The sequence below is a fragment of the Indicator indicator genome, chromosome 1 (assembly GCF_027791375.1).
Source record: "Indicator indicator isolate 239-I01 chromosome 1, UM_Iind_1.1, whole genome shotgun sequence".
In the NCBI taxonomy this organism is placed as follows: domain Eukaryota; kingdom Metazoa; phylum Chordata; class Aves; order Piciformes; family Indicatoridae; genus Indicator; species Indicator indicator.
In genome coordinates this window covers 83,448,632-83,466,366 of record NC_072010.1, presented here as the reverse complement: position 1 = coordinate 83,466,366, position 17,735 = coordinate 83,448,632, and positions in this window count along the sequence as shown.

Genomic DNA, 17,735 nt, shown 5'->3' with positions numbered 1-17,735 from the left:
CCTTTCAGGGAGCTGTAGAGAGTGACAAGGTCTCCCCTCAGCTGCCTCTTCTCCAGACTAAACAACCCCAGCTCCCTCAGCCACTCCTGATAAGACCTGTTCTCCAGACCCTTCACCAACTTCAAGATACTCAACATCAGTTTATGATGGAAATATTTGCCATGTTCTGTCTACTTTTGATTTGACCACCTTTATCTACTTCCACTTTTTAGAGGAACAGAAAAGCCATCCTGAAATGCTGATGCTTGCATTTCTTTCTCCAAGTCTTGCAGCTGTTGCAGGAACAGCATCACAGAGCTCTTCCTCTGTGAACCACTATTGCACTTCCCAACTCTCAAAACACAAGGGCAGGGGTTGACCAGCTGCAACTATCAAGTGTCTCTTATTAGAGGGAAATCAAGATATAAGACATGGCAGCTGTCTGAAGTGGAGTCCTTCATCATGCCTTGCTCTAGCCCTATATCAAGTCATGCTGCCTGTGGCTGCAAAACACTGGAAAGTTTTCTCACCAAAAGAAAGAGATTGAATTGTTGGAGCATGTCCAAAAAAGGGCAATGAAGCTGCCCTTTTGGGTCCAAAAAAAGGACAATGAAGCATGCTGTAGGGTTTAGAGAACAAGCCTGGTGAGGAGCAGCTGGGGGAACTGGGGTTCTTCAGCTTGGATAAGAAGCTGAAGGGAGACCTCTTTACTCTCTACAACTCCCTGAAAGGAGGTTAGAGTGAGGTTGGGGTTGATCTCTTCTCTCCAAGATCAGGTGAAAGGAATAGAGGAAATGCCCTAAAATTGTGGTGGGCGAGGTTTAGGTTGGAGATTAGGAACAATTTCTCTGCTGCAAGAGTGGTCAGGCATTGGAACAGGCTGCCCAGGGAGGTGATGGAGTTGCCATCCCTGGAGGTGCTCAAAAACATGTGGCTATGGCATTTGGGGACGTGATTTAATGGCCATGGTGATGTTGGGTTGATGGTTGGACTCAATGATCTTAGAGGTCTTCTCCAACCAAAATGATTCTATGATTCTGTTCATCACAAGCATCTCTTCCAAACCTTTGCCACTGTCATGGGCTGAGTTGAATCTGGTGATGATATTCAATTCCATACTGTGCCGTGTCAGCTTCAAAATGAAAGTGCTGGCTGGAGCAAAGTGTCGTGGGGCTTGAAGTTCAGGTTGTAATAGTTTACAGTTCCAGTTTATGCTTCTGATTTCCCGTATTGGAATGTTGGTCTTTTCTGCTGGCTGGGCTTCTGCATGCTTGGGTAGGGAGAAATCATTTTATCATTGGTTTCTGCTGCAGCTTCTGTTTTTTGCTTTGCGTTGTCTGCAAATAGGCTAAGAAACTTGTGTATTGTATCATTTTGAGTAAAATTCTTTATCTCAACCCAGGGTGGGATTTTTTTTGTTGTTGTTGTTATTTTCCCTTCTGTCTTTGTTGGGGTGGGAGGTTTGTGGGAGCAGGCTGTGTTAACCCAAGTCAGCCACGCAGGGGAAATGTAGGAAGTGCATCAGGGAAGTGCTGCTGAGTCCCACTTGTACTGCAGCAAGGCAGGTTAGCTGCCATTAATTCATTAAGCTTGAAAGAAAAGGAAGCAATGAGCTGGTGCCAACCAGAGTCTGGTATGGAGAAATCTCCATGGGAAACTTTTAAAGGGTAGTGAGGAGAAAACTTAGGATGATCTTCAGGTTTTGCTGAAGTTATCAAACCCCCCTGATCTTAGTCTTTGGGTGTACTTTGGGAATTCAGCAGTCCATTTGGTGGTGTTGGGTTCACCAGCACCAGTCTGTGGTGGTGTTATGTTGACAGTTGGACTCAGTAATCCTGGAGGACTTCTCCAACGAAAACAGTTCTGATTCCGTGATTGTATGATTAATCCAACTGAATTAAACTGTTGAAGCTCTGCTGATTTAATGAAATTCAATGAAGACGTGACAATTTGCCTTGGCTGAGGAGATGGCCTGGGCTAACACTTTTGAGTGCCCAGTTGGAACTCAGTCTGCTGACAAAGAGTTGTCAGCATGTTGCAGTATTAGTGAGATTCGTTGTATAATGTCACTGAAAGAGCTGGTAAGGGGGAAAGGAGACAGAAGCAATGCAGTGGCTGTGGGCAGAAGGCCAGAAGCAATCATTTCATTGCCATAGCCATTAAAAGAAAAGGGGGGGGGGGGGAGGAGGGGGGAGATGAGAACATCTGTGGCAGCTAAATTGCTGTAATAAAGTCAGCAGATGAAAGCAAAAAGATCAGAAGAAACACAAAACATAGAAAAATGAAACTGGAGAAGTCAAAACGTGCTTTTTATTTCCGGAAGTTTGCAGTGGAACAGGAGGGAGAGGAAAACATATAATTAAAACAATGTGAAGTGTTGAGATTCTTTCTTCCTTGCTGAAGGAAGCCAGGGTTGTAGCATGGGTTGTGTTTTCCTATCGCTGCCTTGAAGGAGAATCATAGAATCATAGAATTCTTGTGGTTGGAAAAGACCTCCAATATCCTTGAGTCCAACTGTCAACCCAACACCACCATGGCCATTAAATCATGTACCCAAGTGCCATGTCCACACATTTCTTGAACACCTCCAGAGACAGTGACTCCATCACCTCCCTGTGCAGCCTTGTTCCGCTCTTGCAGGAAAGAAATTTTCCTGATCTCCAACCTAAACCTCCCTGTCACAATTTTGGGCCATTTCCTTTTCTTCTTTCACCTGATCTTAGAGAGAAGAAACTGACCCCCACCTGACTCCAACCTCCTTTCAGGGAGTTGTAGAGAGTCCATCAGAAGTGAGACCAGGGCATGGCTGGTGCTGGAAAATCTCGAGGGTGGTGCCATGATTGCAGCAGTTCTGTTTCTTTTGCCTTTTGGGTGACACTTATTAAAAATGAGCTTCCAACTAGTTTTGGAGAATAACGTCATGGCACATTTCACAAATATGTTGCTCCTCTTTTCCTGGCCACATTCCAGTTTGGGTAATTTCATCTCCATTGGGTAATTACATCTACATAAGCTCAGCTAGAGATATCATCCAGAGCACAGGAAGAATCCTGCATACAAGCTGGTGACCTCAAAATTTTTGAAGGGACCCTGAAGTTTTGTGTGTTGTTAAATGATCAGCACATTTTTGCCCCAAAGGTGGTAAAGAACTTCTTCCTAATCTTCAGATGAGACGTTAGGAAGAAGCTCTTTCCTGTGAGGGTGGTGAGACACTGGAACAGGCTTCCCAGAGAAGTTGTGGCTGCCTCATCCCTGGAAGTGTTTAAGACCAGGCTGGATGAGGCTTTAAGCAACCTGGTCTAGTGGGAGGTGTCCCTGCCCATGGCAGGGGGCTTATAACTAGATGTCTTCAAGGTCCCTTCCAACCCAGACAAGTCTGTGGTTTTATGATTCTACTAGGGAAAGAATAGGAAAAAAAGAAGTCATAAAGGTGAAAGCTATGCAAAAGAGAGAGGAAAAAAGAAAAATTACAAGGAACAACAATTTCTTGTACACAGTCAGTGTCACACCCAAGCTACTATAAGTAGTCTCTGGTATTTTTATTACAAGAAAACATATTTTTAAAATTACCAAAAGATCACATAATATTTAGTTTTTCTATTTTATTTGAAGGCAATTAACCACAGAATCATGGGATGGTAGGAGTTGGAAGGGACCTCTGGAGATTGTCAAGTCTAACCTCTCCTGCCAAAGCAGGTTCACCAAGAGAAGGTGACAAAGGAACGTGCGCAGGTGGCTTTTGAAAGTCTCCAGAGAGAAAGACTCCACCACTTCTCTGGTCAGCCTGTTACAGTGCTCCAGCACCCTTAAATTAAAGAAGTTTAGGTGGAACTTCTTATGTTCAAATTCGTGCCTGTTACTCCTTGTCCTGTCACTGGGCACCATCAGAAAAAGACTGGTCCCAACCTCCTGACACCTACCCTTTAAGTACTGATCAGCATTGATGGGATCCTCCCTCAGTCTGCTCTTTTCCAGATCAAAACAACTGGCTGGTCTGAAGTTCCAGTTCATACCAGTTCCAGTTCTATAATATGACATTTGAATGTTCAAGAACTCACTGAAGTTCAGTCCAGCTGATGTGGAGATATTCTCTAAGTATTTGTAAATGCCGAGGGCTTGTGAATTCATTCATCTACAGTATTGTGGGGGAGTATTTATGAAACACTTGGAGTTTGTTTGCAAACAGCTAATTGTGAATTGACAACTGGCATCATCAATGGAAATTATACATTTTGGCCAGTAGAACTGGTACTGATCACTATCAATTTAATTACTGAATCATTGACATGCTGTTGTACAATTATGTTAGCAAAGGGAGCTTAGGGAATAAAGAAGTAATTCATTCTGGAGTAATTTCTTTTTTTAAAAGAGCATTTATTGTACAGAATACTGAAGAATGGGACTCTGCATCAAAAGAGTCTGGCAAGAAGGTCGAGTGAGGTTCTCCTCCCCCTTTAGTCTGCCCCTCTGAGGCCACATGCAGAATGTTGTGTCCAGTTCTGGGCTCCCCAGTTCAAGAAGGACAGGGACTTGCTGGAGAGGGCACAGCACGGGGTGACAAAGATACTAAGGGGACCGGAACATCTCTCTTACGAGCACAGGCTGAAAGAATTTGGTCTTTTTAACCCAGAAAAGAGCAGATTGAGGGGGATGTCATCAGCACTAATCGATACTTAGAAGGTGGGTATAAGGAGGATAGGATCTGTCTTTTTTCAGTGGTGTCCACTGACAGGACAAGGGGTAACAGGTATGAACTTGAACATAAGTTCCATCTAAACACGAGAAGGAACTTGTTTGATTTGAGGCTACCAGAGCACTGGAACAGGCTGATCAGAGGAGTGGTGAATTCTATCTCTGGAGACATTCAAAACCCATCTGGACATGCTCCTGCATGGCCTGCCCTAGGTGACCCTGCCTTGGCAAGAGGGTTGGACTGGATGATCTCCAGAGATCCCCTCCAACACCTAACATTCTGTGATTCTGTGAAAGATAATAACTTGGTAATATACATTTTTGATGTGTGATTATTTACAATGACACAACCAGACATCTCTTTTAATGACATGAATCCAAATAACAAAGCCTCTAACTATAAACAGGCTATTTGCACTTCATTCACTTAAGTCTAGCCTACCTGGCTGCATCCAGATCCAGAAAATGGACTCACCCACCAGAATAGTTCTTTAGTTGGAAAATGTGACAAGATGTTGCAATTTATCCTTTATAGTTTGCCTCAGGCCATTTCCTAATTCAGAATTCAAGTCCCTGTGTTCAGATGCAAGGCTCACACACTATGTTTCTGTCTCCTGGTGGGAAAAGGAAGGATGATTTAAGAAGAGGTAAACTTCTGCTTACCAACAACTCACTTCTGTTCATTTTTAGGCCCCTGCACTACAAGAAAGACATTGAGGTGCTGGAACACATCCAGAGAAGGGCAACAAAACTGGTGAAGTGTCTGGAGAACAGGTCTGGTGAGAAGCAGCTAAGGCAAATGGGGTTGTTTAGTATGGAGAAGAAGAGGCTGACAGAAGGCCTCACTGCTCTCTACAAGTTCCTGAAAGGAGGTTGGAGTGAGGAGGGAGTCAGTCTCTTCTCTAAGTATCAGGTGATGGAATGAGAGGAAACAGCCTGAAATTGTGGCAGGAGAGGGTTAGGTTGGATATTAGGAAAAATTTCTTTCCTGCAAGAGCACTCAGGCATTGGAACAGGCTGCCTGGGGAGGTGATGAAGTTACCATCCCTGGAGGTGTTAAAAAACATGTGGACTTGGTACTTCGGGGCATGGTTTAACAGCCATTGCGGTGTTGAGCTGAAGGCTGGACTTGATGATCTTAGAGGGGTTTTTCGACCAAAACAATTCTGTGATTCATGCTTTCAAGGCTTTAGCCACCAATTTATTGTTTAAAACAAAGAGGGGCAGAACAAATCATATTTTCCCCCTTTTATCCTTTTGTTATAAAATGTTAGTGATGGCTGTGGTTTTTGTTTTGAATGACTACAATTAATCATACTCAGAGCATCCCTAATTTCATCAGGTGGGTAAAAATATGCTTTATGGACCCTGTTGTGTGACCACATTGGCCAGAAGCAGCTTCTAAGCAAGTTAGCATTGCCAAAGCTGAGGAAGTCTTGAAGATGTGTGGAAGGAGAATTACAGTTGTCAGGGGGGATTGTATGCACCTGGGAACATCCTTTTGGATTTTTTTTATCCCTGCCTAATTAGGCAGCAGTCCATCCTATTGATCATAAACAGCAGAGATACAGAGAGGATCCTAATGGAGTAGGTGGAGCAGTGCTTAATTAAGATCAAGCCTTTGATATAGTGTGTGGATCATAGACCCAAATGCATCCTGCTTAATTGTAAATAATTCAGTGCAGTCTCTCTATTCAGTAGACACTCTTAAACATAATTCATGCCTTAATGGAGCTCAGTCATGCTCTGAAGGTGCCTGCATCCAACCTGTCCTTGAACACCTTCAGGGAAGGGATATCTATAACTTCCCTAGGCAACCTGTTCCAGCGCCTCACCACTCTCAAGAATTTCTTCCTCATATCCCATCTAAATCTCCTCTCTTCAAGCTTCAATTCATTGCCCCTCATCTTATCAGTACAAGCACTTATAAAATATCTCTCCCCAGCTTTCTTGTAGCCCCCTTCAGTTACTGGAAGGCAAATATAAGGTTTCCCTGAAGCCTTCTCTTCTCTGGGCAGAACAGTCCCAATTCTCCCAGCCTGCCCCCATAGGGGAGGTGCTCCAGTCCTCTGATCATCTTTGTGGCCTCCTCTAGACCTGCTCCAACAGTTCCATGTCCTTCTTATGCTGGGGGTTTCAGAACCGGATGTAGTGCTCCAGGTGGAATCTCACTTGAACAGAGTAGAGGGGCAGAATCACTTCCCTCATCCTGCTGGTCACACTGCTTTTGATGCAGCTCAAAACATGGTTGTCTTCTGGGCTGTCAGGGCACATTGCCAACTCATGTTGAGTTTTTCACCAACTGACACCCCCAAGTCCTTCTCCTCAAGGCTGCTCTCTAGCCACTCCTTACCCAGCCTATATTTGTGCTTGAGATTGTCCCAACCCAGGTGTATAAAATTCCAGTTGGCCTTGTTCAACACTATGAGGTTGAACCTCCTCAAGCTTTAAAACAGTTAAAGCCATTCTGTCAGGTGGGGCTTTTAAGCCAGAGTTTTAAAGACAGGAAGAATTATGTTCAGCCAATGGACCTCCAGTGCAATGTAAGCTGTAGAACATCACCCAGCATTACTGCTTGTGTGCTAAACCTCCTGCTTGAACTGGAACCTGTCTCTTAAGGAGATCAGCTGGAGAAGCTGCCTTGTTAAAACCAGGATGTTTGTTTTTATTGCTGTATTCCAGCATATTTCCTAATAGTGTTAGAGTTCAAATGCCACTTTGGTGAACTCCAGATGGTGGAACTTTAATCACTAGTGAGATGTGGTTTACTAGAAGTGTTCCTTTGCAGGAAAAGAAGATCTCAGGTTTCTGAGATCTTGGGGCCATGAGGATGATCAGAGTACTGGCAGACCTGCTGTATGAAGAAAGGCTGAGAGAACTGGGTTTGTTTAGCCTTGAGAAGTGAGGGTTTAGGGGAAACCTTATTGCCATGGACCTGTGCATCAAAGGTGGCTAGCAGGAGGACAGAGACTCCCTTTTTAGAAGAAGTCACAAGGAAAAGATAAAGGGTAATGGAGACAAGTTATTCCTGGGGAGATTCCTGAATGGGCTACAGAAGAAATTTTTTTTTTCCCATGAGAAGAGTTAGACATTGGAATCATCTCTTGAAGGAAGCAGTGAATTCCTCTACACTGGACAGTTTGAAGACTCAGCTTGACAGGGTGCTGGACCAGCTCATTTCAACTCTACTATTGCCTAGAAAGGTTGGACTAGATGATCTTGGAGGTCCCTTCCAGCCTGGCATTCTGTGATCCTATGGTTCTTTTCCAAAGTATTTTGGTTTGCTCATGATGCTGGAGCACTTTCCCGATGGGGACAGGCTGCAAGAGTTGGGTCTGTTCAACCTGGAGAACAGAAGGCTCTAGGGAGATCTTATAGCAGCCTCCCAGTACCTGAAGAGGGCTACAGGAAAGCTGGTGAGGGACATTTTACAAGGGCTTGTAGTGATTGGATGAGAAGCAACAGATTGAAGCTGGAAGAGGGTAGATTTAGACTGGATATTAGGAAGAAATTCTTTACAGTGAGAGTGGTGAGACAACGGAACAGGTTGCCCAGGGAGGTTGTGGATGCCCTTTCCCTGGAGGTGTTCAAGGCCAGACTGGACAAGGCCTTCAGCAAGCTGGTCTAGTGGAAGGTGTCCCTTTCCATTAAAGGGGGGTTGGAACTCAACGATCTTTAAGGATTCTTCCAAACCAAACCATTTTATAAATCTATGAATGAAGCTAAAATTAATACTGAGCTGTCCAATGTGTTCCAGGAGGTATTTGAGTCAAGATTTGGGGATTGAATCTCCATTCAAGTCAAAAGGTTGATTAGATAATTAAGGACAAGTGGTATTCATGAGATCAGCTCTACACTTCGTCTGAAGTGTGCCACCCACCCCATCATTTTTCAGGGTATAATGAGGTTGCTCATTCAGTACTTGCCAATAATTCTGTCAGGAACCTGCAGCTTTTTAATGTTGTTTTTTATGGAAGTTCCTGATTCTAATCTTAGCCCTGTCCCAGGTGCCTTTTGCACACTGATAATATCTCAGCTTCCAGTAACACTATGGTAGAATTGCTTTCTTTGTGCTGTGTGTCTTCTGCTGCCATACCAGTAACCAACCGTTTATCATGTAATCAGATCCTTGCTGAACGACATGCCATCTGTGATCAAATGAAGGGTGAATAAATTCAGAATGCAATTGTAGCCTGACTGTTTTTTTCTGTTGTTCACATTTTTGTTCTTAGTAGATTTGAGTCTTTTTGACCTTATAAAAAACGGCTGCATTGGAACCAAAAATGTGTTTTATTTCTACTTAATGGGCTATGCCAACTTCCATTTCTTTTAAAATTCAGTAGAAGCTGTTTGGTACATCAGGACATTTTCTATATCCTTATTTAGTTCTTCCTTTCAGACTATACTCTGATACAGCTAAAACTCCAATCTTTCCTTATATCTCCTGGCTCCAGCAATTCTTTGTCTCCTTTTTCTTTTTTCTTCTTTTTTAAATTTCCATTGTTTTCTGTGTGGCAGGAACTCTTGCTATCAAGCATTACATTTAGTTTTCCACTCATGTAGCTATGAGCTAACAAATTGCACCAATTTCTTGAGGCCTTCTGAGCTAAGTGAATTTGGCTCAATCTTGCTCAGCTCTCAGCCTTTCCATTATTGTTAGGGAATGCTTCAGTGATATTTATTTGTCATTCTGGTAATACAAGTTCTTCTGCTTTGATGCTCAGGCTTTGAAACCTGGATGCCTGACAACACAGCACTTCCTCCAGGGAAAAAAAAAAAAAAGAAGTCTAATTAAAATGTGCTAATGCAGTGACCCTTGGTCATCTGCAACTGCTGAAGACATCTTCTACAGATATATCAGTTTGTTGCATGGCATCTTTCAGCTAAGCAAAAAAACTAAAAGAAAACAAAAAAACAAAGGTTTGATTTACTCCCAATGTTGGTCAAGGGGTGAAGTGAGGTTTTACAGAAGGCAAAAACACAGAATAATAGAATTGTTTGGTTGGGAAAAGACCTCTGAGATCATCAAGTCCAACTGTCAACCTAACACTACCATGTGTTAGGTTAACCGTGTTAAACCAGGTCTGAAAATGCCATATCCACATTTTTCTTGAACACTTCCAGGGATGGTGATTCCATCACCTCCCTGGGCAGCCTGTTCCAATGTCTGGCCACTCTTGAAGCAAAGAAATTTTCCCTAATATCCAACCTGAACCTCCCCTGTCACAGTTTTCAGGCCTCATTCTATCACTTGATACAAGAGAGAAGAGACCAATCCCCAGCTCATTCCAACCTCCTTTCAGGTAGTTGTAGAGAACAACGAGGTCTCACTTCACCCTCCTCTTCTCCCGACTAAACAACCCTAATTCCCTCAGCTGCTCCTTATAAGACTTGTCTTCACCAGTTTTGTTGCCCTTCTTTAGTCACTCTGCAGCACCCCAATGTCCTTCTTGTAATGAGGGGCCCAGAACTGAACCTAGTGTTAGAGGTGTAGCCTCACCAATGCTGAGTACAGGGATACTGTCTTTTCCCTACTCCTGCTGGCCTCACTATTGCTGATCCAGGCGAGGATGCTGTTGCCCTTTTTTGCTACCTGGGCACCTGCTGGCTCATGTTCAGCTGCTGTCAATCAGCACCCCCAGGTCCTTTTCTGCTGGGTAGTTTCCAACCACTCGGCCCCAAGCCTGGAGTGTTCATGGGCTTGTTGTAACCCAAGTGCAGGACGCAGCACTTGGCCTTGTTGAACCTCACGGAACTGACTTCGTCCCACCAATCCAGTCTGGACACATCCCCTTGCAGAGCCTTCCTACCTTCCAGCAGATTAACACTCCCACCCAATTTAGTACCATCTGCAAACTTGCTGCAAATCATCCCTTCCAAAGCTACTTGGGAACAGTGGGCCTTGGATAGATACAGACTTCTCCTTCACCATGACATGGTCACTGAGCTTTGTGCAGCTTCTTCTCAGACATTTTGTGCAGCTCCTTTAATGATCTGATTTGCATATTTACCTACCCTGCATGCACAGCCAGCAACACTGTGTTTGTTAAACTGTTTTGGCAAAAGGGAACAGCATCGGGTGAAGACTCAAAATGCTTGACAGAATTCCCTGGGGCAGAAACAGCAGATGCGGGCTGGCAGGAATTGCAGCAAGACTCATAAGAAAACTGGGAAAAGACCTTTGGGAGGACAGAGGCTGTTTGAGCTAACCAGGGAAGCCTGAGATGGATCCAGTTGCTTAGCAGAGGGGAGCCCTCCTGCCAGTTTCAGGCAGGTTGTCATTAGCTTCAGTAACACTTGGCTTTCTTGTTGGGTCCTGTCATCTCATTCTATTCTCTCATTAAGCTCTCAATTGCTGCTTTTCTCTAAATCTTCTCATTTACTTCCCATGAATATTTTAATTTCTGCTTTTTTTCAGAACAAGGTCTCACCACATTTCCTCTTTACTGAGATTCTGCTTCTCCCTATTGCCACTGTTTCTCCCACTTTGTTCCTACACAGTTTGTGTCCTTTCTTCTCAGTTCCTCACAGTTTGTGCTCTGCTGAGGTGTGACACTGTTCATGATGATGCTCCTGTCTCAACCCTTCCGGTACTGATGGAAGCCCACAGTGCCTGGTTTGAACTTCATTTGAAGTATATACACTTTCTAGAAGCTCAGTCAGATGTAGAGTATACAGAAAGTAGTTAAGAGCTGCCAGAGGGAGAGCAGGAGGAGTGAGCATTGGCCCGAGTACCCAACAAGTCACATACATAACAATTGCAGATATTCAGTAGGCTTTGAACATAGGATTCCAGGTAGCTGTAGTTTTGGTCACAACCTCAGTGAATATTTTTCATTGATAAAGGTGGACACAGGACTCCATCACAGTTTATCAAACAGAAGAGGTAGAGATTCTACTATTCTACTGAAGAAATTTTATGACACAAAAGAGCAGAACAAATGCTAAATCACTTCACTGCCTCTTAAGCACGAAGGAGAGAAGCATCTTTAGATGATTCAAGGTGCCAGGGCACTCATTAAAGGACTGTTTAGGCCACTCCATAGAGTGTTTGTACCTCATGAAGCTGAGCCTCAGGCACTGGGCTTTGCAAGATTAAAGGTGACACACTGACAACTTAGGCTGCTGGGTGCAAGCTGTGTTAAGGCAAGAGAGCTGAACCCAAGTCAAAAGACAAAGACGTGCACTGTCTGATCAGTCAGTGTGGGCACCAGTGAGGCCACCCCTTGAATCCTGGATTCAGTTTTGGGCCCCTCACTGAAAGAAAGGGATTGAGGTGCTGGAGCAATCATATTCTAGACCGTATCAAAAGCATCATGGACAGCAGATCAAGAGAGGTGATTCTGACACTGCCTTGCTCTGATGAGACCTCATCTGGAGTGCTGTGTCCAGCTATGGGACCCCCAATACAAGAATGACATGGACCTACTGGAGCAGCTCCAGAGGAGGGCCACAAAGATGATCAGAAGGTCGGAACACGGAACACCTCTCCTATGGGGACAGGCTGAGAGATTGTGGTTTTTTCAGGCTGAAGAAGAGAAGGCTCCAGGGAGAATTCAGAGCAGCATTTCAATATCTGAAGGGATCCTACAGGAAGGTTGGGGAGGGACTGTTTAGAAGGGCTTGTGGTGATAGGACAAGGGGCAATGGTTTGAAACTGTAGCAGGGTAGATTTAGATTGGACATTAGGAAGAAGCTCTTCACAGTGAGGGTAGTGAAATAGTGGAACAGGTTGCCCAGAGATGTGGTTGAGGCTCTGTCCTTAGAGACATTCAGTGTCAAACTAGATGGGGCTCTGGGCATCCTGATCTACTCAGAGATGTCCCTGCTGACTGCAGAGAGGTTGGACAAGATGACCTTGGAGGGTGCCTTCCAATTCGATGCATTCTGTCATCACTTAATTTCCAGAGGAGTGACTTGCAGCAAGACAGCAGGAGTATAGATCAAATGGTTAGACTGAACAATAAATGAGATGTTGTGTTTTACAATTGCACAATGGTATCATAGTGGGAAGTTGCCAAGAGCTCTTTGGAAAGTGATTTCAGATGTTTCCAATCCAGAACAATACAGATTTTGGAGCATTTATTTGAAAGCAATCACAAGGCAAAAAGGTCACCATGCAAGCTGACTAATTGGTCACCAGCCAGATGGAAACCTGTACTCAGTTCATTCCAAGGACAAGTTGCTCCTGGCTAATGTATGGCAGATGGGGAGCCAGGGGAGCTTAATTTCATGAGTCACTCTGATGCAAGGGCTACATAACATTTTTACTGGGGGTTAAATCTTGTTTGTCTCCTCCGGAGGATAGCCTTTGCATGCCACATCTGAAAACAAAAAGATGGGTATGGATCACAATTATAGAATCATGGAATTTTTTCACTTGGAAGAGGCCTCCAAAATCATTGAGTCCAACCTTCAGCCTAACACCACCAAGGCCATTAAACCATGCCCCAAAGTGCCATGGCCAGACGTTTCTTGAACATCTCCAGGGACGGTGACTCCACCACCTCCCCGGGCAGCCTGTTCCAATGCCTGACCACTCTTGCAGGAATGAAATTCTTCCTAATCTTCAACCTAAACCTCCCCTGGCACAATTTCAGGCCATTTTGTCTTGTTCTGTCACCTGATACTAGGAAGAAGAGACCAACCCCCACCTCACTCCAGCCTCCTTTCAGGGAGTTGTAGGGAACAATAAGGTCTCTCCTCAGCCCTCACTCCTGAAGAGTAAACAACCACATTTGTACTCTTCATGCTTCTGTGTCTTGTTTGGAATGCTTTATGCATGACATGAGGCATCCATCTTCCTTCACCCTTTTGTCACTGCCTTCATAATGCAGTGTATCAGTGTAAACATCTTAACAGAAGATGTTTCTGTTTCTGATTCTTCCAAAAGACTTGCTTAGACTAGGGAATTTGCTGGGACCTACAGTACCAAGTGTACAGGGATCTCTAGTATCAGGTGATAAGACAGGAGGAAATTGCCTTAAATTGTGCCAGGGGAGGTTTAGGTTGGAGATTAAGACAATTTTTTTTCTTGAAAGAGCAGTCAGGCATTGGAACAGGCTGCCTAGGGAGGTAGGGGAGTCACCATGCCTGGAGGTATTCAAGAAATGTGTGGACATGACATCTGGGGACATGGTTTAATGGCCATGGTAGTGTTGGGTTGATGGTTGGATGTGATGATCTTAGAGGTCTTTTTCAGCTGAAACAGTTGTATGATTCTATGGTAGCTTACTCAGGAATGAACCCTATATGACTGTCACTTTTATGTTCCAAGTGCTCAAAGAGGAGTGAAGCAGACCCCTCTGAAGCAACTGGTACCTGTGTGTGAGCATAGGCCTCCTCTTGCCAGCGTTTGTGTTGATGCTGAGCTCTGCACACAAGAATCTGACCACAATTTGCAGCACAGCAGTATGAACCTCAGCTAAATGTGTTGTAATTTCACCCACACAGTACATAAACCCTCTGCTGATCTGCCTTCTTTGGCAACATTGCTGGTTAAGTGGGGAACTTTCCATACTGGGTTCTGCAAGAAGGCCTCCATTTGTTCTGTATCAGAACAGGAAAAGGAAACTGATGTCCTGAATAATAAACCAGCTTTACAGTACTTTAAAAGCCAGTTTTCATCATGTGAGGAGCTCCTTGGGCTCCATATTGATTTGATTGGGTTATCTTCAGCAAAGCATCTGGTTTGATTTACAGCTAATGCTCCAAAGGCTTGAATCCTCAGTCAGAAATTCTACCTCCACCCCCTCAAAATGAACAAAAGTAACATTAATCTCAAACACATCAAGCCAATGAGTGAATTGAAAAAAACACAGACATGCAACAGCTCTTCAGTTTGAAGATACATCATGAAATCCAAAAGTGTTTCTTTTCTATCAGCTTTAGGTATTTGTGGTGTCAGTGCTGTTTTACCAAGAGCTGAATATTTTGATCTGTTTGGGAGAAAGTTTACTGAAAATTTGATCTGAAAATTTACCAGGAAATTCAATTTCATAGTAGACAAAATTCATTTGAATCTGTTAGAGAACAGTTTGGGCCAGAGATGTAGAGGGAGAATCAGAGAATTGAACTTTTCTTTTCTCTTTCTTTCTTTCTTTTCTCTTTTTCTTTCTTTCTTTTCTCTTTTTCTTTCTTTCTTTCTTTCTTTCTTTCTTTCTTTCTTTCTTTCTTTCTTTCTTTCTTTCTTTCTTTCTTTCTTTCTTTCTTTCTCTCTCTTCCTTTCTTTCTTTCTTTCCTTCCTTCTTTCCTTCCTTCTTTCTTTCTTTCTTTCTTTCTTTCTCTTCTTTCTTTCTTTCTTTCTTTCTTTCTTTCTTTCTTTCTTTCTTTCTTTCTTTCTTTCTTTCTTTCTTTCTTTCTTTCTTTCTTTCTTTCTTTCTTTCTTTCTTTCTTTCTTTCTTTCTTTCTTTCTTTCTTTCTTTTCTTTCTTTCTTTCTTTCTTTCTTTCTTTCTTTCTTTCTTTCTTTCTTTCTTTCTTTCTTTCTTTCTTTCTTTCTTTCTTTCTTTCTTTCTTTTTCTTTCTCTCTCTTCCTTCCTTCATTCCTTTTCCTTCCTTCCTTCCTTCCTTCCTTCCTTCCTTCCTTCCTTCCTTCCTTCCTTCCTTCCTTCCTTCCTTCCTTCCTTCCTAAAAAAAGTGCTGATGTTTTGTAAGGTGCTATTTGTTCCAAACAAAAAGAGAAAATATCAACAACAATAAAACAGATTAGAAGCCCAAAGCAAACAATGCTGTAAGTCAAACAAAATGTTTTATTCAACAGAATCACAGAATGGTGGTGGTGGCTAGAAGGGACCTCTGGAGATCACCCAGCCTAAGCCCTGTGTCAAGGCAGGTCATACAGAAACAAGTCCAGGCAGGTTTCGAATGTTTCCAGAGATGGAGACTCCGCCACCTCTCTGGGTGGCCTGTTCCAAGGCTCCACCACCCTTAAATGAAAGAATTTCCTCCTTATCTTTAGATGGAACTTCTTATGCTCAAGTCTGTGCCTGTTACACCTTGTCCTGTCACTGGGCACCACTGAAAAAACTGTTCCCATCTTCCTGACACCCACCCTTTAAGTATTGATCAGCCTTGATGAGATTCCCCCCTCAGTCTTCTCTTTCCTAGACTAAAAAGGCCCAGTTCTCTCAGTTTTTCCTTATCATGGAGATGTTCCAGTCTCCTCAGCACTTTTGTAGCTGTACCACACCATCAAGCCCCTGTCCTTTTTGAGCCAGGGAACAAAGAACTGGACTCCAGAAGTGTCCTCTCCAGGACAAAGTAGAGGGGGATGAGAACCTCCCTTGACCTGCTTGCCACCCTCTTCTTGATTGTTCTTTTGTATTGCTCTTGAAGAAAGTAGTCATCGTGTCTCTTTTAGGCCAACTCAAATAAAAATGAATTTGAAATTCTTCAGCTTAGCAGCCAACCCAGCAAAACCATTTTAGACATGGATGATACATTTTTCTTGACTGTTATTATAGTAATAAGTTTTATCTGTCCAGTATGCAAGCTGCTATTCTAATCACTGTTGTTATTCCTGAAAACACCTTGCTCATCTCCCTTCTGAAATTGTTGTATGCAGGGAAAATTGCTATTTTCATAGCTTAGGTTTGCTTTGTAATGTAATCTACCTTCTGCTGCTGACTGGCTCTTGATTTTCAGGGTAATTTCACTTTCAACTTTGAGTGTGTTGGGCCCAGGCAAAGGAATGGAAGGCAAACATCTGAATCTGGCCATGGTGGTCTTAGGTTGATGGTTGGTCTCAATTAACTTAGAGGTCTTTTCCAACAGAAACAATTGTTTGATTCTATGAGTTCACAAACAGCCCCTGTGAGTGCATTGCTACCCCTTGCTACTGAGCCTTCGGCAGCACTGTAAACTCCAAAGTCTTCATGAACCTAAAGTACCTACAAACCCAAACCCAAAGAATCTACAACTCCCTGAAAGGAGGTTTGAGTGAGGTGGGGATCAATCTCTTCTCCCTAGCATCAGGTGATAGAAGGAGAGGAAATGGCCTGAATCTGTGCCAGGGGAGGTTTAGGTTGGATATTAGAACACATTTCTTTCCTGCAAGACTAGTCAGACACTGGAACAGACTGCCCAAGGAGGTTGTGGGGTTCCTGGAGGTGTTCAAGAAATATGAGGACATGGCACTTCAGGACATGGTTTAATGGCCTTTGTGGTATTAGGCTGAAGTCTGGACTCAATGATCCTAGAGATCTTTTCCAACCAAAACAATTCTATGATTCTATGGTCATTTCAAGAAATGTTTTTCCACTACTCAGAGAGATCACTGGCCCTCCAAACGGTCTGCAGTCTTTGAAAGATGAGCACAGTGAAGCTGCCAGAAACAGAGAAAGACAAAATATAAGCCACATGTGTGACACTGAAGCAAGGTGGACACATAGGGGCCAAAAAAAAGGGCATTCTGAGCTAATTTTGCAGCATTCAAGTTGACCCAGAACATCATGTGATCAAAGACCTTACTTTCTTAATAGGACATTGAGGTGCTGGAGTGTGGCCAAAGAGGAGCGATGAAGCTGGTAAAGGACCTTGAACACAAATCTTATGAGGAACAGCTGAGGGAACTGGATCTGTTTTGTCTTCAGAAGAGGACAAGACCTCATTGCCCTCTACGACTCCCTGAAAAAAAGAGATTTGAGCAAGGTGAGAGTTGTCTCTTCGCACATGCAACAAGTGACAGGACAAGAGCAAACAGCCTCGAGTCATGCCAAAGGGGGTTCAGGTTGGATATTAGAAAATATTTCTACTCAGAAATAGTTCTCAGGCATTGGAACAGGCTGCCCAGGTAGGGGGTGGAGTCACCATCCCTGGAAGTATTTCAAAGATGTGTGGATGTGGTACTGAGGGACTTGGTTTAGTGGCAGTGTCTTATCAGTAGCAGTGGGATTGTGAGCTCTAGGTGAGCAGCTGGACTTGATGACCTCAAAGGTCTTTTCCAACCCCAACTATGGTTCTATTATTCTGTGATTGGTGTTGAAAGGAACAAAGGAAGAGAGAGAGAAGGATAGAGGGGCTCAAGTAAACTTCTGCCAACTAGCTATTGCTGTGTTGTCCTGTC